General features: G+C 52.1%; 1 protein-coding gene and 1 pseudogene across 6 annotated transcripts in view; both read left to right on the plus strand.

Annotated features, from left to right (window-relative positions):
- Positions 1-18,978, plus strand: part of LOC123789488 (transmembrane protein 126A-like) — a 33,163-nt pseudogene extending 14,185 nt beyond the window's left edge.
- The window catches only part of PRKAG2 (protein kinase AMP-activated non-catalytic subunit gamma 2), a 256,153-nt gene that overhangs the window by 41,444 nt on the left and 187,189 nt on the right, over positions 1-27,520 (plus strand). The window lies entirely within an intron of this gene.

A 27,520-nucleotide genomic window follows, 5' to 3' on the forward strand; every position in this document is an offset into this window, starting at 1 on the left:
CTGCCTTGGGCAGATTCTCAAGCTGGTTTATTCAGAGATGCTGACGCCCCGTGCCCTCCTTACTGAGCCAGCCCGAGTTAGCATGCACTTACCTTGAACACCACTCACTCCACCGAGAGAAAGGAGCGAGCTCTGACATTTCTTGTCTTCTGGTATAGATTTCAGTAAGGATGTTGGACATGCTGAGTCGTCCTCTTTGTCATCTTGATTCCCAGCTGGGATATTCTAGAAGCTACCAAACTGCCCCCAACATATTGCAGAGTGCGAATAGATGCAGGGAGGCTGGCCTCAGGCTGTAGGAATGGGATCCCAAAGGGAAGAGCCACAACCGTCAGCATCCCTGCTTGACTGAGTACATCTCAGACACTGTTTCTGACGGATGGCTAAGCCAACACCATGCTAACACCATGCCATGCCCCCTCTTCTGGGCTGCCAAGCTCCTGACTGAAATACACGTGCAGCCAGTGCAGCCAGGAGTCAGGCACTGGGCCCAGGGAGTCCTCTGGCCTCAGTGTCTCTGGCTTGCCCATGCACGGATCCAGCAGCCCCAGGATCGCTGCCGGGAGTGCAGGGCCAGCACTGGCCACCTACAAAAGGAGGGAGATAGGCTTTGCTGAGCAGCTGCTGTCGGTCCGTGAGTTTCCCCACATGGGCCTGTCGCCGTGGCCAGTATGGACATGGGGCTCTGGGTCCTTTTGCTGTTGGGGCTCTGGCTGCCTTCCTGCACTTGGCGCCTCATCACGGGCCAAGGCTGGCATGCAGCATTTGGCATTCAGGCTCACGGCTGAAGGTGGCATGGGATTTGGCCAAGGGTCTGTGCTGGGTTCCTGGGGTGTTCAGAAATCGAACCCAGGTCTGTTACCCATGACCAGGGGAGGGGTGGGGAGCAGGGGCACCTTCCTGCTCCTGTGTGATGTGTTTCTAGTCTTCGGTGGCTCTTACACAGCTGAGATAAGGCAGGGACCAGTTTGGGGTTTTCCTGCCGCATTTCCCTTGTTATTTGTCATCTTTGAAGTCACTGCTGTGGTGTGCTGTGATTTCCTTACCCCGCAGTGCATGACTCCATCAGAGCATGCCAGACAGGAATCCGTATTCGCACGTTGGCTGGCGTCAGAGCCTTCCCCGCTGCTGCGCACTCCACCTTTGCACCTGCGTTTCGGATTTTCTTTGGGACGGACCTCTGATGGGGAACTTTCCAACGTCAAGAGTGAGCATATCCTCTTATTTTTAATTACGTAATAAACAAGCCTGTGCTGCAGAAAAACCCAAATACAAGAATACAAATAAGCAAAAATAAATAAATAAAAGGGAGTGGGGTGTGAACCTGTTAGAACAGCGTGGACACGGCCAGGTTCTGGAGGGGAGGCACCTGGGATTAAATCCTGGTGTTGTCACTGCTGTGTCCGTAACTTTGGCAACTCATTTCCTTGTTGATTAAAAAAAAAAAAAAGGTATTATCTTACCCATTTACCTGTTGTGCAAGTTGAGACAGCATTTGTAAATACCCAGCACTAACGTATACTCAAGAAATCAATTCCAGAAGAGCGACTGGGTAATAACCTACAGATGTCAGGAAAGACTGTTGGGACTGGGGGGGACCCGTGAGGACTCTGGGATACAAAACTGCAGAGTTGGTAGTGTGCAGGCATGGGGTGCTGAGGGGCCCGTGAGGACCCTGGGTGATAGCTTCGTGCAAGCCGGGGCGGTTGGAAGGTTGGGTGGATGTGGGCCAGGCCGACATGGGCCTGGTTTCCTTTACTGCAGTATGTGGCTTTGTTCTGCAGGTAGCGTGGCTCTAGTGTTCTGGGTTTTGTTTTATTTTGTTTTGCTTTGTCTTTTTTGGTCCGGTGAGGGTGCTAAGGGCAATGCCCAGAAAGCAGTGTTTGGGAAGATTAATTAGTGAGGGGGCGGTGAGTCAGAGGGAATGTCCCACAGGCAGGAATATGCCCAAGACCAGAGATCGGCCAACGGTGGTCTTCTTCGGCTGCACAAAAGTCTTTGATCTTTGGGGCCTCTCCTTCAGGAGAGCGGACCTCCACCCTCTCTGGGAAGTAGGTGGAATCGCTCCAAGCCTGAGGAGGAAGCAGGGACGCAGGGTGCAGTGGAGACTGGGGGAGTGGGAATGATGCAGGTGAAAGCAGTAACCGTATTTGTGGCTGGTAGCTTGCAGGCTGGAGTGGGGTTGTTGATGCTCCTGGATCCCCAGCACGTAATGCCAGGTCCCTGACAGGTGGGATCTCTGGCCGTCACAACTGCAGAAGGTCACTCACACCCCGCAAGCCATCGGCAGGCACTTGTCTCCAGGTGCAGCAGGCCTTGGGACGCTCTGGATGGTGAAGCCCATTTCCCTGGCGTCTCCAGCCATTCCAAGCAAAACTAATTAGGCTTTTTCCTCAGGCTTATTTGTATACTTTGGAATAAAGCACAAAATAAAACAAGCCTAGCTAACCCAGCGAGGCTAGTTCCAGAACCAGCAGGAGAAAACACTCTGATTGGCTGGGTCTCTGACTGACCACTAGTACCTTGGGGGGGGGGGCTGCAGGGGGGAGCGCTCCACTCATCACTAAAAGGCACCAGCTTTTTGCTAAGCTGTGAGTTTACACTAGCACGGCCCTCTGGTTCCAGAATTACCCTGTACGTCCCAAGTTGCTGCTTATTTTTGTCCAAAGCTTGCTCATCCATTGTCCCAACAGCAGCCCTGGGAGATATGCAGAGTGACTGTTTTCACTAAGATTATTTTCTCAGAGGAAGACCTGAGATTCAGGGAAATGGTTTGGATCTGAGCTATTGTCACAGAATGTCTGTGTTTAGGTCCCGGAGGGTCCGGAGGTCCTTTAGGTAACACATTGCTCATTCTATAGGCAAGAAAACAGTGTCCGGGTCCAGGCGACTTTCTCAGGTAGACCTCAGCATTCCTAGTGCCCAGAGAGATCCTGGCCCCATGCCCAGTGCCTCTGATCCCTCCTCAGACCTCAGAATGGACCAATGGGTCACAGCCACCAGCCTCCGAGCAGAAAGGAACCTTAAGAAAGCCACAGACTTCCAACCCTATTGGGAGTTTCAAGTACCAAACTCTTAGTTGCCTTTTGGTTCATGAGCCTTGGAAGCCATGCGGCGTCCCTTTCTCCCCATGAAGCATCCCGTATACCTTGTCCACAGCTGTCACCCTTTCCTGAACCACAAATCTGCCAGCTAAATCCTGTCATAGGATCGAAGAACAGAGTCTTCGAGGCTGTGGACTTGCAGCCATGAGCTGCTCCCTGTCTTTCGAAGCAATTTCTCCACTGCTGAAAAGTTGAAGTCATTAGTACGTTTTATTTAATGTTGAACATTGCAGGGTTCTGAAGTCATTTTCTTTTTTTTTAATTTTAAAATATATATTTAAGTAATCTCCACTCCCAACATGGGACTCGAACTCACAACCCCGAGATCAAGAGTCACACGCTCTTTCGACTGAGCCAGCCAGGAGACCCCCCCACCCCATTTTTTCCTGATCCATTTTCTTTCCAACCAGCTTGCACACTCCCCAGGGAAGTAGGTGAAGGTGATGTAGGGAAGACATTAGGGTTCGAAGCCGATGGCCAAGAAAGAATTCTTGAGATGTCTTTGGTGCAAAAAAGTGGTTTTATTAAAGCATGGGGACAGGACCCGTGGGCAGAAAGAGCTGCACTGGGGTCATGAAGAGTGGCCCAGTATATATTTTCAAGTTGGGATGGGGTTAGAGATAGCGTAAGTCTCTAAGGAATTTTGGAAGCAAGGTTTCCAGGATCTTGAGGGGACTAGCTATTGTTGGGAAAAGGTCATGTATTACCGTCTAATAAAACCTGAGCCATGAGACCCTTCAGGTGTGTATTGGTGGGCCATATGCTTGGGGGTGATGGCCAACAAGTATCCTTGGGGGGGGGTTAAAGATAAAGGAAATTTCTAAAGGAATTTTTATATATTAAAGTAGACTTACAGCATCCTGGGGGTTGGGCTAAGGTTGCCTTTTGCCCTTAGCAAAGTATTAACATCAAGGCAGTTTGGTCCCTAGAGGAATGTCACTCTGCCTGTTTCAAGGACTAGTCAAAGGGCTGTAGAGCGTAAGGAAATTTAATAATTTCTCTCCTGCCTTTGTTTCCCACATCAAAGGCTACCCAGGATTCGTTTTAATCAGGTATGGTAAGACACTCCGACACTTCCTTCTTCATGAAGGAATAAGTTGACCATGCTCACAGATCCCTAGAAATGGGGGTCAGCATTCCAGGCAGGACCAGGCAGAGAAGCAGGGGGCTGGGTCAGGAGGTGCAAGGCGTGAGAGGAGGATGTAGTCAAGGGCCTTTGCTGTGGTTGCTGCTGGAAGGCGCGGGCCAGGCAGGGCGAGTGGGTTTGGGATTGGTGAGATGGAATCATTTCAGCGGGGAGCTGGGAGCAGCGCCGGCGCGAGGTGACGAGGTGCGATGAGTGCAGAGGGCAGAGGTTAGGGCGGTCGTGCTCTGGATGGGCTGTTTTGCGTCTGAAAGGCGTCCTCCCAGGTGAGCTATTCACTCTCTCTAGGGAGTGGCTAACCCTGGGAGGGCGGTCCCGCCTGGGTCAGCGAGGCCACAGATGTCAAAGCATCAGAATTACGGAAAATAAGACGTGGTTCACCCAGGGAGGGACTGTGTTGCCTTCCAGATGCTGCAGGTTATGTGGGTAGGGTGGAGGGCCCGGTTTCCGATGGGAAGTTCCCCAGCAGAGCCTTCGGGAAGGGCCTCCACCGGGATTCTCTGTATTCCAAGGGCAGGGCTCCCCAGGGAGTCCGGGTGGCTGCAGCCACCGTGCTGTGTCCTCTGAAGCTAACGGACCTCTGCTTGTGTCGATGGGGGCCAAGCAGGGCCTGTGCTGGCCTCAGGACCTCGGGCCCAGATGCCACGGGCTGCTGCATCATCGGCTGCCCCGGCTGTCATTTGTCCTGCTGCCTGTCTTTTTAAGAGACCTGGCTCAGCCCTCCCTCCTGCTCACTTGCCTGTGTAGTAAGGAGTTGCCTCCCGGCAGCCTCTGGCACAGGTGGTAATGACAGTTGGCTGCAAGCCCGTCACTGAGGGGATCTGCCCGCGCTCTGCCTGAGTGTTGAGCAGCACACCAGCTCCAGCCAACAAGACTGTCGCCTGCGCTGTCTCGGGCCAGCTCCTGCTGTCTGCGTCCGCGTGGTGCGCCGCTCTGGGGACTGGGAACACGCCCAGCCCCGGTCCCCATCTGTTGCAGACGTGCAGCGGCAGCAGCAGCTCGGGGAGCAGCCGAACCCTAGAACTCGCCTGTGCTGAGGGGGTGGGAAACCCCACTCTCATGGGCCTCCGGAGCCGGCAGCAGGATTTGGCGGAGCTGGGAGCGCAGTGGCTGCAGCACCAGCCGCCTGTGGGCCAGCGTCCTGCCGCCGGCACCTGCCGCCCGCTGCCGTCCGCACCACAGGAGGAGACCCCCAGGACCACTTGGGGCTGAGTAAGCTGACCCCCGGAGCCGGGTTCCCGACTGCGTGGTGACTGTGCATTTCTGTGTGTGTGGCTTTCCCCCCTTAGGATGCTTTTGTCTCCTCTCTTTGCCTTTGAATTGTCGCTTTGTTCTGCGGGGGCCTCTTATTAAATTAAACACCCCCAGGTGGAACTCAGTGTTCTTTCCCTACCTCGGAGCTGTATGTTTTCTCCTTATGTAACTTTTCCTCGGGATTTAAAGAGGGTAGTAGTGAAGGTGGTATGTATGTGGGGGCGTGTTGGTCGCTCTTCCCTGTCTGTGTTCTGTCCCTCCTCCCCGCCCAACTGCCGGCTGGGGGGAGCTGGAGCTGCCCGCTCCTGAGTGCGACTCTCCACCCCCCCTTCCCCACCGGGCTTGAAGTTCCCCACTGACATCTTCGCAGACTTGACACCCTCTGCCTTTCTTCTCCCACTTCCCGAGTCATCGCTTGTGAAATTTGTCCCGAGCAGAAAAGATTGGGGATGGTGTGGGAGCCCGTGGACACCACCTGTGTGGTCCCTTGGAAGGCTCATGACCACATAGTCAACTGGTCTCCTGCCCGATGAGGGTGAGCTCCAGGAGGCATACTTGTTGCTTTTTAACTTATGGAGGATCCATTGAAGAAACAGAAACTGGGAGGGAGCAGGCAGGAAGGGAAGAGGGGAGGATGGGAGAGGTGCACCCCCAGGCCTGAGCCAAGGCTTGTCCGTTCTCTGGGTGGGAGGAGATGGGTGGGGGCTGAGAACCTGAGTCGGCAGCTAGTAGCCCTGCCACTGGAGGAGACTGGATTTGGAGGCCGCACAGGCTCTCGTCTCGGCCTCCTCCGCTGACGGGAAGCATGCCGCTTGGACCAAGCTGCTGAGTTTTGTGGGCTCCCCCCACAACCCCCTCCATAAGGGCTACATGAGTCGTGTGTGACCAAACTTCAGCTCAGAGTCTGTGATGGGTACTTGACGCTGCTGATGGGGGGAGGGGGACCCTGTGGGGGCAGAGGCAGGAAAATAGAAGAATGAGGCTTCATTTTGTGCTTCTGGACTTATGATCTAGCGGGGAGGGAACAGAATATTAGACAGATCAAGACTTGGGGAACAGTAGAGAATCAAGCACGGGATGGCGGCAGACGCCAAGTGCTGAAGATGGGGCAGCTGGGAGGGGGCAGCACGGAGGGGATCGCGACAGTGGGACGCAGGCTTATGTCTGAGTGCAGGGGAGACCCCAAAACACAAATGGAGGGCCTTTCAGGGGCTGTCAGGTGCGGCTACTTGAGAGAAGTGTGGGGGCAGATGGGAGGGACGTGAGTGGTCAGCCCAGGAAGCTTCCTAGGGAAGCGATGAACAGATTGCAGGGAGATTGGACCAGTGCCCCATGGGCTCCGCCGCCTCTCGACTCAGCCAGGCTGACTGCTGACTCTGAGAACAGCCCAGCTCACTTCCTGACCTGAGAGGAGAGCAGTACAGCCTTTCCCCTCTCCTCTGCTTCAGCAGTTTGCATGGGAACTTCCAAGGGCTGGAAAAATCTAAGGTGGGGTTTTTGGTTTGTTTTTGCTTTGTTTTTGGTTAATTGTTTTAGCCCAGCGTGAGGCCTAGGAGACAGGCATTAACTCCTTTTTATGCATGAGGACACTGGAGGTAACATTCATGAAGCAGGGGTCATTGAAAAATCTAGCCACCTTGCCTCACCTACGGTCACAAGGATTGAACTGGGAAGAGAAACTGGGTGCCCCGAGGCCCAGCCCGGACTTCACTGATGAGGCAGGCATGGGGAGGAGGGAGATGAGTGGACTGAGAATGGTGGGGAGGATGTCCCCTTTGTCATGGGCTTCTGCTGAGCTCTGGACCCCAGGCCAGTATTAAAGTCAACCCTTTTACTGGAACAAACTCTTGAGTGCTGTGTGCGAGGCAGTGGCCGTCCAAGGTGAGCATGAGGCTTGGTCTTGACCTCATCGTCAGTAGTACCGGACAGCCGGGGATCCCTGAAAGTGGGCGTTCTAATTTTGCATCCTGATTTCAGCTCAGCTGTTAACTAATCGATCCTTCCTGGATTTTTCTAACCTCCTCACTGTTCTCTTTCAAACCATAAACTTTTTTCTTCCTTTGAAAGTGTTGCAGTCTGTCCTCCCACAGGATGCTCACATTGACAAGTCTTGACCTGTACCTTCTAGCAAACCCCCTTAGTATTCCCTCATACACAGCCTGTGGGCTAGGATGGGTTCATGCCTATGCTTTCTGTCCTGTGGATTATTTTCTGTTAAGTTGTGTTCAGTTAGTTCTTGTAGGTGGATTCATTCAATTGATAATTCCCTATGGTCAGTTAGGGTTTTCGTTTCTTAAAGGGATTTGTCTCCATATCACTGGCTATTAGCTCTTTATGCTTTGGTAAATATTTATTGATTATGTATTAGGCACCAGGTGCCACAAATGGCATTTTCATGGATGTTAATTATTATCTTAGTTCTCATGATGATGCTGGGAGGTTTGCCTCATGTTACACAGGAGGAAATTGAGGCTCTGTGAACTTGAAATATTTGCCGAGATTACATAGCTGGTATATGACACACTAGGGTTCAGATGGGTCCTCTGACTCCGAAGTTGCTGCCCCCACTCCCTGCCTCTTCCCCTGCCCCCCACCCCCGCACTGCACTGTTTGAGCTCATGGCAAACTTCCAACAGTGAAAATGTGTGTCTTAGCCGGCATCATGGCATGGCGGCCGGGCAGGACCTACCAGGCCCTACACTTCCCCAGCCCCGAGGCCCAAAGGCCCCAAGGCCTTGCCATTCTACCACCAAGGGTAGTCGGCCTGAATCCATGGATTTTCTGTGCTCTTTGGCAAACCTTTCCTCTGCCTGGATAAACTTCTTTTCCACGAGCATGACTGAAGGCTGGAGAGACCTAAAAGAAGTTAATGACAGAGTACAGAGCTCTGACCTCAATGACTCAAATTTGGGGTTTTGAGAAGGGTGTAATCATAGGCACCTGATGTTCCAGAACCCGGTGAAGTTGCCTTCTCAAACCCAGAGGCCCTTGGCACTGGACTTGGGAGTCAGACTTGACCTTGAGCCTGTGTCCTGCTCTTTACCACCTGGGGACCATGGGCAAATTATTTCACCTTTCTGAGCCTGATTTTTCTTCTGAAACTGGAGATAACCAAAGACCTCACAGGACTGGGGGGAAGACCAGTTGACAAGGGCTAGTTTCCCACCTGTAATAGATCCTCCATCAGTAGCCAGCCTCTTCCTGTCGGTGAGCGGTCAGTTCCGGAGTGCCCGTGCTGAGCCCAGCGGCATTCCTCTAAAAGCAGGGCCTCGCAGTGATCTGGCTTCCTGATAGAATTCTCCAGGTCTTATCACTTTGATTGTTCACCAGGAAATCAAGGCCTGAGGGCTGCGGGTTGTGTTGGGTTCCTATAGTTCCCTAGCTGTTCCAGGCAGGCCAGTGGCCCTCCTGTTCTTGGAGCTGGTCAAGCCCACTCTGTCCCCTCCACCCCACCTGCTGCATGTGCACACAGCTGTCTACTGGCTCAGTGTGGTTCCCCTGCCACCGCCGTCTCCTGAAGGTCACGGTGGCATGTTTGCCCTGTCTTCCTCGAATCATACATTCCTTTCTTGATTTCCTAAGATATAGCTATAGGGGGAAGTAGGGAAAAAGTACAAGAAAACAAAACCAGATTTGGGTTCTTGTTTTGATTTTGCTTTGCAAGTGAGGTATGTGGTGGCATTTTATTGCCTCGTGTCTGCTTTTAAGGGAGTCTGCCATCTGCCTGGTAATAATGGCTTCATCTCGTTAGTCACCCATGAGTTAGAGACGCGCTGTACAGATTCCAGTGAATTAGAGAACAGACACTCGGTGAGTTGGAACAGAGCCAGCCCTCCCACCTGCAGTTACCCCCCCACCATGTTGGGGGGGCTGACAACACGATGGAGGGTTCCAGGCGGCCTGAGGAAGGTAAAACAGGGGCTGTGAAATCAGGGCTCCACATTGTCTCCCAGGCTGGTCTACGTTTTCTTTTTGGTTCAGGACTGCTGTGGTTGGAGAGCCCCGAGGACAGGGTTTCTCTGCTTCTTGAAGAGAGAACCAGATACAGAAGCAGGAGCTAAGGAGTGCCAAGGTGAAGCACCATCTCAGAAAACTCTACGGGGCTCTTCCTTTTCTCATAACCCAAGCAGCTCATGGATTGGACCTTAAATGCAGGTGTTCTCCTTGCTTTGCAAGCTCCACTGGCTGAGTCAGATTCATAATCACACTTTCACGGCTTGAAGTAAACTTGGGGCTGATACCCGTGGGCATCTGGGGCAATGGAGACTTCCAAGATGGAAGGCTGAGCTGGGATGGCCTGTGTTCAGGAAAAGATCTTGTGGAGACAGGCGGAATGTTACCCTCACCTGGTGACTGAACAGCGCACAACCCTCCCCTTAACCGGGAGCAACACGCAGAATCTCCAGTGAGCCAGATGGGGTGTGGGACTCTCTCCAGAAGGAAAAAAGATGGTAGAGCACAAGGTGCGAAAAGACACCTTCCTGGAGAGAGTGCCTCCGACCCTGGCCCCTGCTGCCGCAGCTCTGCCCCTGCCCTCCCCCTGGGGCTGGTGGAGGTAGAGGCCCTGGCGCTTCCCCCAAACCATGGCCATCTGCCGGTTAAATACGACCCACACCAGGCTTCTAATCAAGCTTTGAGATGTGTGAAGACATTTTTAGAAATATTTTCACCAGTAAGAATCAGAAGGGTGGGGGCGCCTGGGTGGCTCAGTCAGTTGAGCGTCTGACTCTTGATTTCAGCTCAGGTCATGATGTCAGGGTCGTGGGATCGAGCCCTGTGTTGGGCTCCATGCTTAGCAAGGATTCTGTTTGAGAGTCTCTCTCTCTCTCTCTGCCCCTCCCCTCGCCTGCACTCGCTCTTTCAAAATAAATAAATATATAGTAAAATCTTAAAAAAAAAAAAAGGATCAGAAGGGTGATTTCTGCTTATCCAAAAAGTCAAGTTAACTATAACTGTGATCCTTCAAGCACCATCACCAGCACCTACTCTGCCTTACACAGCTATGACGGGGGCAGGTAGTTCTGCAAAGGTGACTTTTCTGGATAACGGGACCTCCTCACAATAAGGAGTCTCTGCCAGGCTCCAAAGACAGATGAGCTTTCCTATTTCAGAGTCAAGACTGAGCCAATAGGGAATCTGGATTTGTCCTCGGAGGGGTGTCTGCATTTTAGTAGAGAGCAGGAATGCCAAGCTTTTAAGGCTTGGCAGACAAAGAGGAAAGGGAGACTTCCAGCACCCAGATGCTGGGGGCAGGGCCTGGCACAGCACCCGCATGGACCCCTCAAACACATGGGTTCTGACTTCTGACGCGAGTGCTGAGGGCTTCTTGATGACCCTGCTGCTGATGCTGTACTGAGCTGGGGCTGGGTGGGACGGGGCTGGACTGGGCTAGGGATTCATCCGTTTGAACAGATTTTCTGCTCAGGATCCCAGAGCCCTCTATCCCCTGGTGGGATTCGCCCTTCATGTTAGGCCAAGACCCAAGCCAGGCGCTTACCCAGAACCGGCCGGGCCTGGCTCAGAGCTCGCTGCAGGCATCTGTCACCACCCACTCGCTCTGAGTCATCCCACACTTATCTGCTCAAATCACAGAGCCTGGAAATGCGCTTACCAGTTGGTCTTCCAACACAAATTCCAGGGGGACACTCGGAAAGAAGGGTGGGTCTTGGGGGGGAGGGGCATACTCCATCCGGCATGGGGTGGGTTAAGGGGCTCTGAGTGCCCCCCGCTCAGGAACCTGGGGACTCCTCTCCTCTAGGCCCCTTGGGATAGTGTCAGGATGCCCCTCCAGGCCTTGTTAGCGGCCACCTGGCAGCTCTCCCCAGAAGGACTTGCTCCTTTTCCCGGCTGCATAGAGAGAGGGCACTGGGCCATGCCGCCATGTACATAATTTGTTTTTCCTCTTCCTTCCCAGATCCCTACTTGGTAGATGAGAACCGTTCCCTCCCCTGGACACACACACATACACACCTGCCTCCACTGTCTCCTAAATGGGGAGGAAAGACTTCTGCCAGTGGACCAGAGCCCCAAGTGTTTCTCGAAGGGTGGCCCTATTGTCTTGTTGAAGTGTGTATTCCTGCATCCCATCCCAGCCTACTGAATGGGGTCCTCAGGGCTTCTCAGCAGCATCTTACACACTCTGAGGACTGGCTTTGCAGGAGACAGAAATCTGTACTTAGAGTGAATTGAGTTGGAGTCAGTATTTCCCCCTCCTGCTCATTTATCTAAAAAGAAAATTCTAGGGGCAGTCGGTTAAGCGTCTGCATTTGGCTTAGATCATGATCTCAGGGTCCTGGGGTCAAGTCCCGCCTCGGGCTCTGCACTCAGCAGGAAGTCTGCTTGTCCCTCTGCCTCTCTCCCTGCCCACACACTCTCTCTCTCTCAAATAAATAAAATCTTTAAGGAAGGAAGGAAGGGAGGGAGGGAGGGAGGGAGGGAGGAAGGGAGGGAGGGAGGGAGGAAGGAAGGAAGGAATAAAGAAATTTCTAGACCTTCTTGCCCAAGTCTAACAGTCCGTCCCCCCCCTCCAAGTCAGCTTTCTCTAGTTTCATTCATGGAGATAGATAAGGAAAGCATTGTGCAATTGAAAAAAAAAAAAAATCCAAAGAGTATTTTTCAATAATTCCAAATGCCTTGGGACTCTGGGTGATCCAGAGTTCTGAGACCTACCAGCTATGTCTTATTTGGAATGTTAACTGTAAAAAAAAATTAGAGTTCTATAAAATGCATTTAACAGTGAAACAAACCTGACATCACCCAGTCTCTGGTACTTTCAGGCCCTTGGTGATGCCATTTTGACAAAATCTGGTGTGCCAGTGAGTAAGGATGTCAGGTTGAGATATGCTAGCTGTGATCGACATTCTTCATCACATTTAAATGTCCACCCTGTTCTTGGTGCTCAGTGATCCCTACACTTCCTACTTGGCTGGAGGGATAGGGGTAGTTAACAGAGAGGTGGTGGGGAATCGTGGCCTCAGCCTGTGAGTACCTCTGGACATCCCCTTCCCCACTCCAAGGGCCTACGAAGGGTCCCGACTCCAGTGCTCCCCAAAGTGGCCTTACCCAAGCACTTTTTCTTCTGAATGTCTCTACTCCACCTGAATTTCTCTCTTTTCTTTCCTAGGCCGTCAGGGTCCTTTTCTGAGATCAGCTAAACCAGTAACCCCCCAGTTCAGAGAAGGGATTCATTTCATGGGTTGTCTCTCATGGTTATCTTTTAAATATTGCCTTGATCCAAATAAAGGGCGTCAGGGTAGGAAATTAAAGCACACCTGTGGGATTGTGACACCTCACACTACTGGGGTTTTACCCTTGGGAGAAATTGGGTTTTTGGTGTCCAACACATCTCTCCTAGATCTGTAGCAACTGTGTGTCTGGACTGGGTTCTGGAAGGTGAGATGCCAGACTTTCAGAACCCAGGAAGGGGAAGAAGGGACAAGTGTGCCCCATCTGATAGGTGTAACCACGTACTTGTCACCAGGAGGATAATGGTAACCAGAGAATTTTGCTGGAAATAAGAGTCTAACTATCACCCATACTGCACAGCTGCTTTCTGAAAATTCTACTCCCACCACATGAAAAAGCACACCCAATATTCCAGGATTAATAATGTAGACATCTTCCCCGTGTTCTGTAGATGGTACGTTTCTCTCTTCCCTCTCCTGAGGTGTGGGGATGGGTGTTGGCTGATGGGTCTCTTCGTGCTCAGATTTATCAACCTATAATTTATATATAATAAAATCCACCAATTTCAAGTGTGCAGTTGGACTGTGATAAATGTGCACGGGCATGTGACCACCACACTCTTGACAGAGATCATTTCCATCACCCCGTAGGTCCCTTGGGCCCCTTTGCAGTCTGTCTCCTTCTCCAGCCCCATCCTGAGACTGAGGAGGAGGGTGTGGCTTATCTGTGAATGCCCAGTTCCAGACACACACGGGCTACCTGACACGTGTTTAAATGAACAAATACATTGCATGGAACACTGGGTGTTGTACGCAAACAATGACTCATGGAACGCTGCATCAAAAACTAAGGATGTACTGTATGCTGACTAACATAATAAAAAAATATATATAATGAATGAATGAATGAATGAATGAATACATCAGTGGCTCTAACGTGTTTTAAAAATCCTCCTAAGCCTCCTATCGTTTCTCCCATTCATCCTACATTTTGAAAGACTGTCTAATGAGCACTTGCTAATAAATAGTTTCTGCATTTAGTCATTCCTTTTTTTTTTTTTTTTAAAGATTTTGTTTATTTGACATGGAGAGAGGCAGTGAGAAAGGGAACACAAGCAGGGCAAATGGGAGAGGGAGAAGCAGGCTTCCTGCTAAGCAAGGAGCCCAATGCAGGGCTAGATCGCAGAACCCTGGGATCATGACCTGAGCCAAAGGCAGACGCTTAATGACTGAGCCACCCAGGCACCCCTGCATTTAGTCGTTCCTGACACCAGCCCCCTGATCAGCCTTAGACCATCAGTGTTACCAGAGCTGATGGAATGAGAGCAGGTGAGAGCAGGGGCTGGCCGTCCTCATTGCCCGCGTGGTCATGGTCACGTGTGCATTTCCTTTCCACCTCCTGCAAGTCTGAAACACATGGCAGGAGTGTCCCACCCTAGACCAGAAGCCCCCAACCTACATCACTCCCCGCCTTTCTCAATAATAACAGCATCCTGTCCCTAAATAATGGCATCTTGCCTGTAAAACCAGGTAATTATCTTAAGGTAATAGGAAGCATTTTCCTGTAATCTCTTTATATGTTAGCTCATGTATTTGCATATTTATGTGTTAACTCATAATCTGATAGGAACTCCTATGATTCCCATTTTATGGATGAGAAAACTGAGGCGCAGAGCAACTTTTTAAAAAAGATTTTATTCACTTATTTGAGAGAGAGAGAAAGAGAACCGAGCAGGGTCAGGGGCAGAGGGAGACGCGGACTCCGCACTGAACAGGGAGCCCAATGCAGGGCTTGATCCCGGGACTCCAGAGACCATGACCTGAGCCGAAGGCAGATGCTTCACCAACTGAGCCACCCAGGTGCCCCAGAGACACTAATTCACAAGATTGCATAGTTTTCTGGTCATCTGTTGCTGTATCACAAGCCATCCAAAACTTAGAAATGTGGTTGGGGATCATTGCAGGTCCGGGGGTTGCCTGGCTCACAGCCAGCCCAGTTCCCGCATGGCGTTCCTCCTGCGTTCTCGGCCAGCACTCTCGAGGTTTCCTCACCCTGCGTCAGGTGCCTGGGCTGGTTGGCGGCTGGTTCTCTGTGCTGCCCCTCCCCGTGGCTAGCATGAGCTTCCCCATGGTAGGGTGCTCTCCGTGCAGTCCGATGTTTAACAGCTGGGCTCCCGCAGGGCAGATTCTGGGAGATCTAGGGATAAGCCGCAAGGCTTCCCATCACGTGGTCCTCCTGCTGCACTTCTGTTGATGGCAACAGCCCAAACTCAAGGGAGGGAAGGACGGACTCAGTTTCTTGGCGTGGACGGCTTGTGTGTGCAGGGAGGGAAGCCGTGAGTGGTGACCAGCCTATAGCTGCAAACCACCACACAGCCAACACAAAGACTGCACGCAGCCCCCTCCCCAGCAACCTGCTGACCGTGAACCCCGGCGAGGAGCTTCACCTCACGGCTGGTCGGATAGACACACCATAAAACACGTTTCTTGGGGCACCAGTTCTATTCTGTTTTATTAACAACAACAAAGCCTGTTGGGATTGCATGGATGTCAGGACCCGTGTCCTACCTGCAGGTGGAGAAAGACTGTCCCACAGCTCACCAACTCAAGTACTGTGCTGGGTGGCATGCCAGAGATTAAATTAAACAGGTGAAATGTAGGTGACAATCCGGCAAAAACCTGAAATCTGACAGCATAGACAATCTGTTGGTGAGGCTGTGAGGGAAACAGAGCCCCCTTCCCATAGTGAGGAGGGCAAAATGGCACAGTCCTAAGGAGGACATGTGACAGTATTGTTCAGAAATCACAAATCCACACATCCTAGAAATACAAAGAATGCACAAAGTTCTCATGACAGCCTTGTCCTGATGGCCAAAGATTGGAGACTTGGACTGCCACAGGGGCTGGTGCAACTAGAATGTTCCAGCCAAAGGAGTGCGCCGGATACCAGAAAAATCTCTCTGCGCCGTGTCCTGAATAAGAAGGTGGGGGGCAGAATGTATGCATAATAGGGATCCCTAGTATTAGGAAATGTGTTCCTAGTATTAGAAAGTGTGCTCGTAGCAATGTCCACAATAGCTAAATCGTGGAAGGAGCCGAGATGCCCTGCAACAGATGACTGGATTAAGAAGTTGTGGTCCATATATACAATGGAATATTACTCAGCAATCAGAAAGAATGAGTTCTCAACATTTGCTACAACATGGACGGCACTGGAGGAGATAATGCTTAGTGAAATAAGTCAAGCAGAGAAAGACAACTATCATATGATTTCTCTCATCTATGGAACATAAGAACTAGAATGATCAGTAGGGGAAGAAAGGGATAAAGGAAGGGGGGGTAATCAGAAGGGGGAATGAAACATGAAAGACTATGGACTATGAGAAACAAACTGAGGGCTACAGAGGGGAGGGGGGTGGGGGAATGGGATAGACCGGTGATGGGTAGTAAGGAGGGCACATATTGCATGGTGCACTGGGTGTTATACACAACTAATGAATCATCGAGCCTTACATCGAAAACCGGGGATGTACTGTATGGTGACTAACATAATATAATAAAAAATCATTATTAATTAAAAAAAAAAAAAAAAAAAAAAAAAAAAAAAAAAAAAAGAAAGTGTGCTCGTGCATAAAGAAGCCCTAGTAGGATGTGGTTCCTTTGGGGGCACAACATAGATGGGGCCAAGGGTGGGACCCCAACTTTTTCATTCTGCATCGTTTTGACTTCCGAATCCTATGAATTTAGCTCTTACTCACAGGCATGCAAAAATTAGCTGGATCGTAGAGCTGTTGCCCTCAGAGTGCCCACAATCTCTACGGAGATAAAATTTATAAATAAATCACAGACAATGCTTGGGTGATTTAAATTCTTAAAACTCTTTAAATCGAAACTCTTTAAATTCTTAAGTGAGTATCCAGAACTCTTGAAATGTGTGGCGTTAGAGATGGTTCCAACTGGACTCGTTAGGAAAGGCGTCATGAATTTGTGGAACTTGAGCTAGTTCTTGGAGGACGAGTAGGTCCTCTTACCAGGGCGTAAGAGAAAGAGGGGGGTCAGTCCAAACGAGGGGTGTGCTGTCAGCTCGCACGTGGTAGTGCAGGAGGAATCACATGTCCAACAAAGATGGCTGCGCTCTGGCTATTGAGCAAAGGTCAGAGTGAGCCCCAACGTGGCCGAGGGAGACGGGTAGAGGCACCGTATGCTGTGAGGAGAGCATTAGGCTCAAGGTGGAAAATCAGGGACCAGGTGATACTGTTGAGGAAAACTTAAATTTCAATGTCATAACCAGAAAAATTAACCAACTTCCAGAAGCAGACCGGAATCTACTTGAACATGGATCAATATGTGTGGAACTTAACGCTGCCCTCTGTGGTCTAACAGCAGATCGTCTTTTTTGACACATCTTAAATGTGCCATAGGCTCGTTAGCTGCTGGCTTACCAACGCCGGGGTCCCAGTTTTGACCGCGCTCACATCTCCACTGAAGTTTTGTGAGTTCCAGGGGGTTTGAATTGTGAAACCTGTGCCGTCACACGGGGTGGATTGGTTGGTCTTGTTCCTGGTGGGCTGTGTCCTGTTTTCCTGGCTGTCCCTGTGCGTGGTGGCCTAGCAGCCAGGTGTGCATCAGCCCGGCTACCAGAAAAAAGAGACAGCTTACTGGATTAGAATTTCTCAGCCCGTCTTTAGAAAGATGTGATTTCCCATTTTGCCCCAGACTGTGTTTGCAGCACACCTTGGATCTAGACAATAGGAATGAATTATAAAGGCTCTTCAGTTACCTGAACCTGACCTAGAAATTCCGTGACTGTTGAACAAATGTCGAGCCCAAAATAAAATTGTAATGCATAAAAAAATATATCCTTTGTGTGTCATAACCTTAACTGACGTGCAAGGTTCTGGCGACTGTGTGTAGGCCGGTTACACATATCCTGGCTGTGCTGAATGCCAGGCTGGGGGAGTGGTGACTTCTCCCTCAGGCAGGAGGGACCCTAAAGGTTTCAGCCAGGAAGGCTCCTGTTCAGCATAATTCCCTTCTCCAAGCTGGGCATACGCACAGACCAGGGAGAACTAGCCTACGTGATCTTCTAATTCTGTCCTTTAAACCATGAAAGTGGGGCCGGGTTCACAGAAGGAGGGGCAGCAGGGAGTGTCCCTGGCAGCTCTGATTTCCCTCTCTGCCTGTGGGGTTTCCCTTTCTTCTCCCTGGACCTCCCCAAGGATGTGCTGCTCCCCCAGGTCATCCCCACAGTGGTCCTGGAAGGTCAGAGTCTATGCAGTCTGGGCACGAGGACCTGGGGTGTGACGCAGAGGGAGGTGTCCCTGGGGCCCCATGGATAAAAAAGGCAGAGCGATACATGGTCCAGAGGCTTCCAGGACACACTGGTAGTGACCACAAGTGAAAACAAGGGGCTGGCCTTCCTAAGGGACAGACAGTCCCCAGGGGTCCTCTCGCTCTAGGAATATCACTACAGGACCCAGTCCAGAATCCTCTGTGCTTTTTCAGCAAGAAATAAAGATTCCGAAGTACTCTAGCAGGGAGTAGATGAGAAATGCAGAGGACATGCTCAGGGACATGTTTCTTCCTTGCTCCATCCTGGCTAGGCCTGGGGACACATGCTACACACAGGGACATCTCAGTGATCAGATCCTCCTAACAATGATGGCTTTTAACCCAATTCTTAGGATGTGAGAAGCAGGCTTTTTTTCTTCCTTGAAAAAGCAAAGCCACAAACAACCCCTGTGTTTTGTACCTGACTCCCTGCTGTGGCAGCAGCTGATCTAGAAGTTTCTGCTGTTCTGGTGACTTTAGCCTCATGTCCAGCATTTTCCTTCCCTCCCCTACTTATATAACAAGCCCCTCCAGAACAGAATGGGTTTGTTGACAGCAAAAAAACAAAAAACCTAGCAAATTCCTTGTTTGGGTTCGCTAACACCGTGGTTTGAGGCTTTGAGTCCCAGCCAGGAACCGTGAGTGTCTCTGTGCCCACTCAGTCTCCAGCCCAGTGCTGGGATTTGTCCACCCAGACCACACATTCTGAGGCTGCCTGGTGACTCCAGCTAGCACCTGCTTCCGTCTGGAGCATGAAGGCCCCACCACTGGGTCCACACTGGCCGGCTTGAACTGAGAGAAGGGACCTGGGCTCTCAGAACTTCCTGGCCCTCATGCTGCCTGACCCCACTGGTAACCTTATCTCCTCATTTATCTTTTCTGCCTGGAGCCTTGGACAAGATCCCCTCCACTCAGGACCCTGAGTCTGGGCATGTGCAGTGCACCTGCTCCCCTGCATTCTAGAAGGCCTCAGAGCCGTGGATGTGGGGTGAAGTGACCATGCCCCATCTCCTGTCCTCAAGGGGAGCGATGCATGGGCCTCTCCGAGGAGCTGCGGGCAGGCCCCTCAGCTAGATTGCAGGCTCCCTTCTGTCTGCTGATGGTAACAGCAGAGGGTGGGTGCCGAGCCCAGTGAGATGGGTGATGGGTTGGCCCATGGCACTGAAGCCAGCTCTAGCCCTTTGTTGCTCTTGCTTTTTTCTTTAATAGACTTTTTTTGTTCTGGATTTACAGAACAATTGTACAGAAAGTACAGAGAGTTCCCACATACCGCCTTCCCCTCCCCGCCAGTATCCCTTATTATTAACAACTTGCCTTCCGAGGTACGCTTGTTATAGTTGATGAGCCTTTATTAATACATTATTAGTAACTAAAGCCCATTAGTTGACCTTGGGTTCGCTGAATCAGACAGAGTAGTGGGCCCTAAAAATGCCTGCTCCCCCCCTTCCCACCCCATGTAGCTCTGACTTACTGGTGTTTGTCCTCGTGCCTCTGGAGCCGGACCCCATGCCGGGTAGGGCAGCACAACCCAGGCAGGTAGACAGGAGTCCTCTTGTCACAGGGCTGGGGAAAGGGATGGCCTAGAACAGAACTGGGGGGTTTGGAGAATCTCTAGGGTTCGAGCCTGAACACCTCCTATCTCAAGTGAGGGTACTGAGGGCCAGACATGGGAAGTGGGTTTCCAGTCCACACGGGGCTGGGGGAGGGGTGGTAGGCAGAATTCTGTACGCAGGCCTATCACGGAAGGGGCGTAGGCCCAATTCAGCTGCTTTTTTAAAAAACAGGAGCTAATTTTTTTTAACAGGACCAAAAAGTAAATTTTTAAAAAGAGCTAGTCATTTGGCCATTTTAAGCGTTATTAACTTACCCTGGGGGCAACTCGGGTCCAGGGTGTGGTCCGTGGAAGCCTCTGTGGTCACGAGCTCTGAAGGAGGGTGCTGATTTCCCACGTGGGGCCACCCAGCACGAGCCTCACGTGGCCCTCGGCGGGCCTGGCCCTGGAAGGAGGGGAGCGGGCAGATACTGTCTCCGGGCCCGCCGGTCTCCACGTACCGCCTGCGCCGGGCTCTGGTGGGCCGCACCTGGAGCCCCTTTGTGGAGAGCACCCACCAGCCCTCAATCAGCGGGACGAGGAGGTTCCTGTGTTTCCAGCACGTTCCTGGAGCAGCTGCTCACCCTGATGGCTGCCACACCGATGTGGAGGATTTCAGGAAGTCACACAGTCACACAAAGCCGATGAATGACAAAGAAGGGCAATTTGGAACCAGAGCTTTGTCGTTGGCGGAAAGACCTGAAAATGCTGACAAACTTCCATCGGTGGATGGCCTCGAGGACTGACCGTGACTGACATTTACTGCACACCCAGGACAGCCAGGCCCACACGAGGGGCTCGCACTGCGCTGTGACTCTGTAAGATAATTTTGTTGTCATCTTATGTAATAGAAACATGAGCTAGAAAGTCCAAATCAGCTAAAAAGAGCATAGTGTGACACAAAGAGAACCTGGCTAGAAGTTGCAATACCAGGATTTGGTTCGTGACTGTGCACGTGGATTTGAGCAACTCTGATCGCAATGGACATCCGTCACTCTACCTGGGATGAAAGGGGATTGATGGATTTGGGAGATTTCTTTCTTTCTCTCTCTTTTTTTGTTTTTTTTTTTTTTTAAGATTTTATGTATTTATTTGACAGAGAGAGAGAGAGCACAAGCATGGGCAGAGGGAGAGGGAGAAGCAGGCTTCCCGCTGAGCAGGGACCCTGATGCAGGGCTCAATCCCAGGACCCTGGGATCATGACCTGAGCTGAAGGCAGATGCTTAACCATCTGAGCCACCCACGCGCCCCAGATTTGGAAGATTTCTGAGACCTTTTCCAACATAATACACTGTGACTGCATTATTTCCCTGGGCTTAGGTGTCAGGAGACCAGGGGGTCTGCAGCAGGTCTGGGCCAGGTGAGTACAGGTGCTGACAGATGCCACTCTGAAGGTGTGGGTGGTTGCCCCAAGGGCATAACTGCTGTCCTGGGTCCAGTGGTGGCCAGGGCTGCTGGGGTTCGTGGAAGCCACGCTGCCCACACTGGGTCAGAGCAGCCGTGCCCACTGCTCAGAGGGCCAGGGGAAGAACGCAGGGGAAGGACACAAGGGGAGCAGGGAAGGAATTGCCCACCTGCCATGACAGTAAAGAGAGGTGGTTCTCTATCTCTTTACTCCGTGCATATTTCTGGGCACAAAATACTAGGAGAGGTCAGAAGGCTCCAGCCAGGACAGAGGAAAACAGATGGTGCTCATCATTCCGCTCTCTCATGACATCTCGAGGGACAAAGGGTCAGCTCCTCTCTGAAATCTACCTGTACCAGCTTTAAAGCTCTTTCAGTGCACAACTGTTCAGGCTATTTTGTCCACAGTGCAATGAAATGTGCATTATTCTATGTCCGTGTGTGTGTGTGTGTGTGTGTGTGTGTGTGTGTGATCAAAAATCTCATGAATCAATGAAAGGCATCCTTCTTTTGTTCTAATTCATATTTCAATGGTTGTGTAATCCACTAAGTTGACGTGATGAGCCACGGATGGGTTTGGACTATTCATTTGAAAACTGTGGCCAGATGCTTCTGGAGCAGCCAGGTCACCCAGGGATGAACAAAGAAAAGCACCTCTCTTCATTATGCTTGGTACAGAAAGCCTTTGAATTCTTTCTGTGTCCTTGGTGTTTGCGGCTTACTCTGAACGTCTTGTACTTTCCAGTGTGTGACGTGCTGGCCCAGAGCAGGTGGGTGGCACGGCAAGAAGGGATAGAGGAATCCTCCTTTCCTGCAGAAAGTGGGAAGAACATGTTGATGCGTGGTGTTACAAATAGGGACATTTGATATTCTGGAAATTGTGAGCTGGAGACCTTTGTGGCTATCAGTTCAGCTCCTGGGCCAAGCCCCAGAGCCACACTGTGTAGGTGGTTGGGAGCAGAGCTGAGGTCTCTGAGCTTGCACAAGACCCTCCTGCAGAGAGGCGGGTGTGTCTCAGAACCAGCCAGCAGCGCCGTGACCTTATAAAAATGTTCCATGGGTGCCCAGTTGTACTCTAATTTGCGGTGTGCCTCCTGCAGTTTGCCTTCAAGCGTAGACCAAACCGTCTGCTTTTCCCTGTGGAGCCAGCACTGTCCGCAGGGCTCTAGGCAGGGCAGGGGGGTCGTGGGGCTGACGCAGGGCCATTTGGGTCTGTGGGACGGACCCAGCAGCACCTCCACTTTCCCTCGTGGTTGGTGTTTTTCCTCATGAAGGGGACATCAAAGGGGGGGAGACCCCACGACCAGAGTCACCCAGCTGGCCAGGCAGTGCGTGGCACCCACAGAGGGTTCAACCCCAAGGCCACCACAGTCTTGGTTGGTGGTTTGGCATTTTATTTGTGCGTAAATAAACCGTCTCCAGAAACCTAGACTTGGTCTTTTCAAACCCTATCTTAAGATTTGTCTTCGCAAACCAGTAAAATGTCAGAGCTGAAAACAGCCCTAGAAATGAAGGGCTATTCCTCCTCTCACAGATGGCTGGTACTCAGTCTGTCCTTGCCTTCGGAAGGCCCGAGCAATCCAAGCCACCCCCTTGGAGCGTCGTTCCCCAGCCTCCGATCTCGGTGTGCAGCACGCTCTGAGCCGTCATCGGTCTCTGATACCGCCGTACAAAGGAGCTTTATTAGCACCTTTTCCAGTATCAGTTTTGTTTCGTGGAAAGACAAACTCTCGTTTGAGTCCGCTGTGTGCCTGGCACGGTGGACGAACGAGTCGCTCAGGTGAACCAGGCAGGGTCCTTGCTGTCAGCCGACCGCTGGTGTCGGAGGGAGAAGGGCTCTCAGACATAATACAGCGTGAGCGGGTGCCTGGCGGAAATCCGCCACCCAGCAAGTGACAGAAGAACGCTTGCTTTCGCTTCACAGGTGGGGCTCGCGGAGATGAGGCTCTACTGCGATCGTGGGGCTTTCCTAAATCTGCTGCTGTCCTTTATGTGTGGCAAAGCTTCTTCCAGGACAATAACATTAGGCGTATTTGGGCCGTTTCCTATTTTTCACTCAACTCTGCTGGGATGGACCACCTTTCCTTTCTGTCTTTATCTTCTCATCCAGCTACTTCCTTTGGGGATTTCTTTCTGGCCCTTGGCAAAGCGAAGGCTCAGCTGAGTGTGCAGAGACCCCCTCTGACCGATTGGGCCCCACTCTCCTTCCCAGGGGCGGCCAAGAGCCTTTCCGCTGCTGCTCCTGCTGCCTGGGCCCTCATCCACGGCCGGCCCCTCCTCGTGAGAGGTGTGGGACTCTACCAGTCCTGGCTGTCCTGGGAAACAAGATGAGGCTCCCCCTTCTGTGACATCTCCCTCCTCTCATCACCCGGCTTGGGCCGGAGATACCACCTGTGGAGATGTGGATGGTTCTGGACTGAGGCGCACCCAGCAATCCAGGAGAGATGGCTGCCCCACACCCGAGCCTTGCTCCTCACTGTCTCCTGGGCCTTCCCAGCCTCTTGCCTCCCTCCTCGCCACTGACATGAGCTGATTCGGGCCCCTGGAGCCTCCACCCAACCTGCCCTCCCACTCCCTTCTTCCGGGAGGAACTGGGTTGGGAGAAGACAAGAAACAGGGTTGGTTCTAGTTCCTAATCCTCAGTGGTTCACAGAGGCTGGACTCACCCTGGTCTGGAGCATGTGCCTTTAAGAGGTCACTCTGGGGGCCTGAGCGAGGAGGAGTTTGGCGGGGGACCCGGGCGTGCGGACTGGGGGTCCTCAAGCCTTCCAGAGCACAAGGCCCTGGAGGCTGTGGACAAGGCACCATCCCCTCTGCACAGCGTGAGGACCTTCCAAGTTTCTGTCTAGCACTAGTCAAGCTGCCTACACGGCAAGGCGAGGCCCAGCTACCTTTTAACAGGAGGAGAGCAGGAACAGCCAGCCCTTGGTAATCCCTCTGTAGAGCTGCTCACGCAAGTTATCAATCACCCTGTCTTTCCATGTAGGGATGGGGTAAGGGCTGCTCTCTAATTATGAGGAGGAGCGGCCAGTGTCTTTGTTTTCTTTCTTTTTTTTTTTTTAGGATTTTATTTATTTATTTGAGCGAGAGCATGAGAGAGATGTAGGGAGAGGGAGAAGCAGACTCCCCGCTGAGCAGGGAGCCCGATAGAGGACTTGATCCCAGGACCCTGGGACCATGCCCTGAGCCAAAGGCAGGTGCTTAACCTACTGAGCCACCCAGGCGCCCCACAGCCAGTGTCTTTATGGAAACTTTGCAGCTGGATTTCAGGCCTAGGTTGAGCGGGCCTGACAGAGCACCTGGGCTTCCCAGGTGGACAGTTGACCTGGGACTCAGGGTGGTGTCCTGGAGACGTCTGGTGTCCTCTTCAGTTTTGACTGGTAAGGCCAGGTGTGTCCCTGGCCAATGGCCCTCACAATCCTAATACTGCATGATACTTGTGATTGAACACCTGAGACTCCCGGAGGCTAGAACGATCTGCTGTGCCCGACACCTGAGGGGGAGTGGAGGCCTCCTGACCACCCCGGTCTAGGGGTTCTGTTGAGAAAAGGTTCTACTGAGTGATGCTGCTGTGGAGCTAGTGAAGCCACTGGGCAGGAACTGGCAAGAGCAGCAGGACCAAGTACTTCCCAGCGCCAGGACTGGGTACTTCCTCAGTGCTAGGACCTAGTACTTCCCAGCACCAGGACACAGTACTTCCCAGCGCCAGGACCGAGCACTCCCTCAGTGCCAGGACAGAGTGCTTCCTCAGCGCCAGGACCTAGTGAGTACTTACTTCCTCAGCACCAGGACAGAGTGCTTCCTCAGGGCCAGGACTGAGTGAGTACTTCCTCAGTGCCAGGACTGAGTACTTCCCAGTGCCAGGATGGAGTACTTCCTCAGCACCAGGATGGAGTGCTTCTTCAGTGCCAGGACAGAGTGCTTCCTCAGCGCCAGGACCGAGTGCTTCCTCAGTGCCAGGACAGAGTGCTTCCTCAGCGCCAGGACCAAGTACTTCCTCAGCGCCAGGATGGAGTACTTCCTTAGTGCCAGGACCGAGCACTCCCTCAGTGCCAGGACAGAGTGCTTCCTCAGTGCCAGAACCTAGTGAGTACTTACTTCCTCAGTGCCAGGACAGAGTACTTCCCAGCACCAGGACCGAGTACTTCCTCAGCAGCAGGACTAAGTACTTCCTCAGCACCAGGACAGAGAGCTTCCTTAGTGCCAGGACTGAGTGAGTACTTCCTCAGTGCCAGGACGGAGTGCTTCCTCAGCTCCAGGACAGAGTGCTTCCTCAGCGCCAGGACCGAGTACTTCCTCAGCGCCAGGACAGAGTACCTCGTCAGTGCTAGGATGGAATACTTCCACAGCGCTAGGACCAAGTACTTCCTCAGTGCCAGGACTGAGTATTTCCTTGGGGCCAGGACTGAGTACTTCCCAGCACCAGGATGGAGTGCTTCCTCAGCTCCAGGACAGAGTGCTTCCTCAGTGCCAGGACCGAGTACTTCCTCAGTGCCAGGACAGAGTACTTCGTCAGCACCAGGATGGAATACTTCTGCAGCGCTAGGACTGAGTACTTCCTCAGTACCAGGACTGAGTATTTCCTTAGGGCCAGGACGGAGTACTTCCTTAGCGCCAGAACTGAGTATTTCCTTAGGGCCAGGATGGAGTACTTCCTTGGCACCAGGGCAGGGTCAGGCTGCTGTACTTCGGCCTTTCCTGGGGCCCAGGGCTTCTTTCTTTGGAGAAAGGCCAGCCCAGCCCAGTGGCTGAAGTACTAACCTTGCACAAAGGCCCAGGGCAGTCGGTGGGGGAGCCCAAGCCAGCTGTGTCAATCAGTCAGGACCCCAGGTGGGGCCATGGGGTAGGCAGGGTGGCTGCAGGAGTGAAAAATAGTGGTTTTCTTTTCTTTTTTACATCAGGAAGTCTCTCAGACTGCAGTTAGAAACCACGATGTCCTCTGTGGAAAATAAAGAATTCTGGAACTTCTCCGAGAGTTAAGTTTAGGCTTTCCCTAATTTGGCCCCTGTCCCTCCCCTGTTGCCGAGTTCCAGCGATTCAGGGTTTGTTCCTTATTTTTCTGAGAGCAGTTATATAATATGAATGTTTTTCAAAGGCTCCAATTGACCATGGCTCTGGTCACCACCCCCCACATTGGTACCAAGAACTGCCCGTTGGGCGGTTTTGAGGGATTGCGCAAACCCAGTCCATCTGGAGACACCTCACGCGTGCCTCCCACCTGAGGTGCTTGCCAAGGCCCTCACCGCAAGAGGTGAACTTCAGCCACAGTACCCACAGATCAGACACAGAGGAGGCTAAACCACATGAGCGGCTGTCCTGTGGTGTGATGGGGACTAGGAGAGCCGGGGGGACGGGCAGGGCAGGGGCATCCTATGTGGGACCTGAGTGATGGGGCACCCGTGGTTCTGAGGACGCTACTCACGGCTTTCCTGGAATCATGCCAAGCATCCAAGAGGACCCACCTGGCATTCGTGCTGATGACCCAGGTGCTTGATGGGGGGACCTTAGTAGCCAGTTGAGTAACCAGAAGGTTAGCACCTAGGAAGCAGACTAAGGTACGTCAAGATAGACATGCGGCTGGGTCATAACCACCTTGCTTCTGAGGTACTGACAGGGAGTTCAGGACATGCCCCCACCCCTCCACCGGTGCAGCCCATGTTCCTGCAGACTCTGCCCCCAAACCCTGAGCTTCGAAAGCAGGGGAGATTATTTGGTAGTCTGAGAGGAAAAGAAAATTATTTTTATGACTCATCATAGGAGGTGAGAAGCTGCATTTTATTCTCAATCCAGCACTACTTCTTGAAAGTGCCCCCAGGATCCCAGGATGAAGTTTAGTTCAGCGATAAGAACTGAGACTATGGGAGCTAAAAGGCCTCTTCTGGAATCTTCTAGTGAAACCCTCTCACTTGACAGATGAAAAACTGAATTCAGGCACACCCGAGACCCCCCCCCCCCACAGTAAACCACAGAGCTGGGGCTGGAACTCAACCTCCTGGCTCCTTCCTCGTGCGCGGGTCGTGTTCTCGCGGGCGGAGGGATGCAGGACCCGGCTGTGCTGTTCTCCCAAGCCTGGGGTGGCTCCCGATGTTGCTGGTGCTCTGTGTCCTCAGGTCTGCTCAGTGGGAGCGGAGAATGAAAACCATCCTACATGTGTTCCTTCCTCAGTAAGAATCAGCCCGCTGGTAATTGCACTGGAATGTTCTATCGTGACCCTGAGGTCTAAAACCCCTAGTTGGCCCTCAGGTGCAGGCCACAGGCCCCTGACATTGGCAGCCTTTCTGTTTGTCCTGTATTTGTGCTTTTGTCAGGCTTCTGCCTGGGGTGTCCCAGCTGCGTCAACAAAGGCGTTTTGTAAGACGAATCATCAGAAATACTAAAAAGCCAGACCGCATCTGATCGATACACGCTTACCTCGCACCTTCTCTCAAGGCTAAAATAGGAGTAAAACAGCCCCTGTCCTTTGGGAAATCATAAATCAGTTCAGGATACGTGGCAGGGGAGCGGGAGA

This window comes from Ursus americanus, chromosome 3 (genome assembly GCF_024610735.1).
Source record: "Ursus americanus isolate L20-20 chromosome 3, mUrsAme1.1.p, whole genome shotgun sequence".
In the NCBI taxonomy this organism is placed as follows: Eukaryota; Metazoa; Chordata; class Mammalia; order Carnivora; family Ursidae; genus Ursus; species Ursus americanus.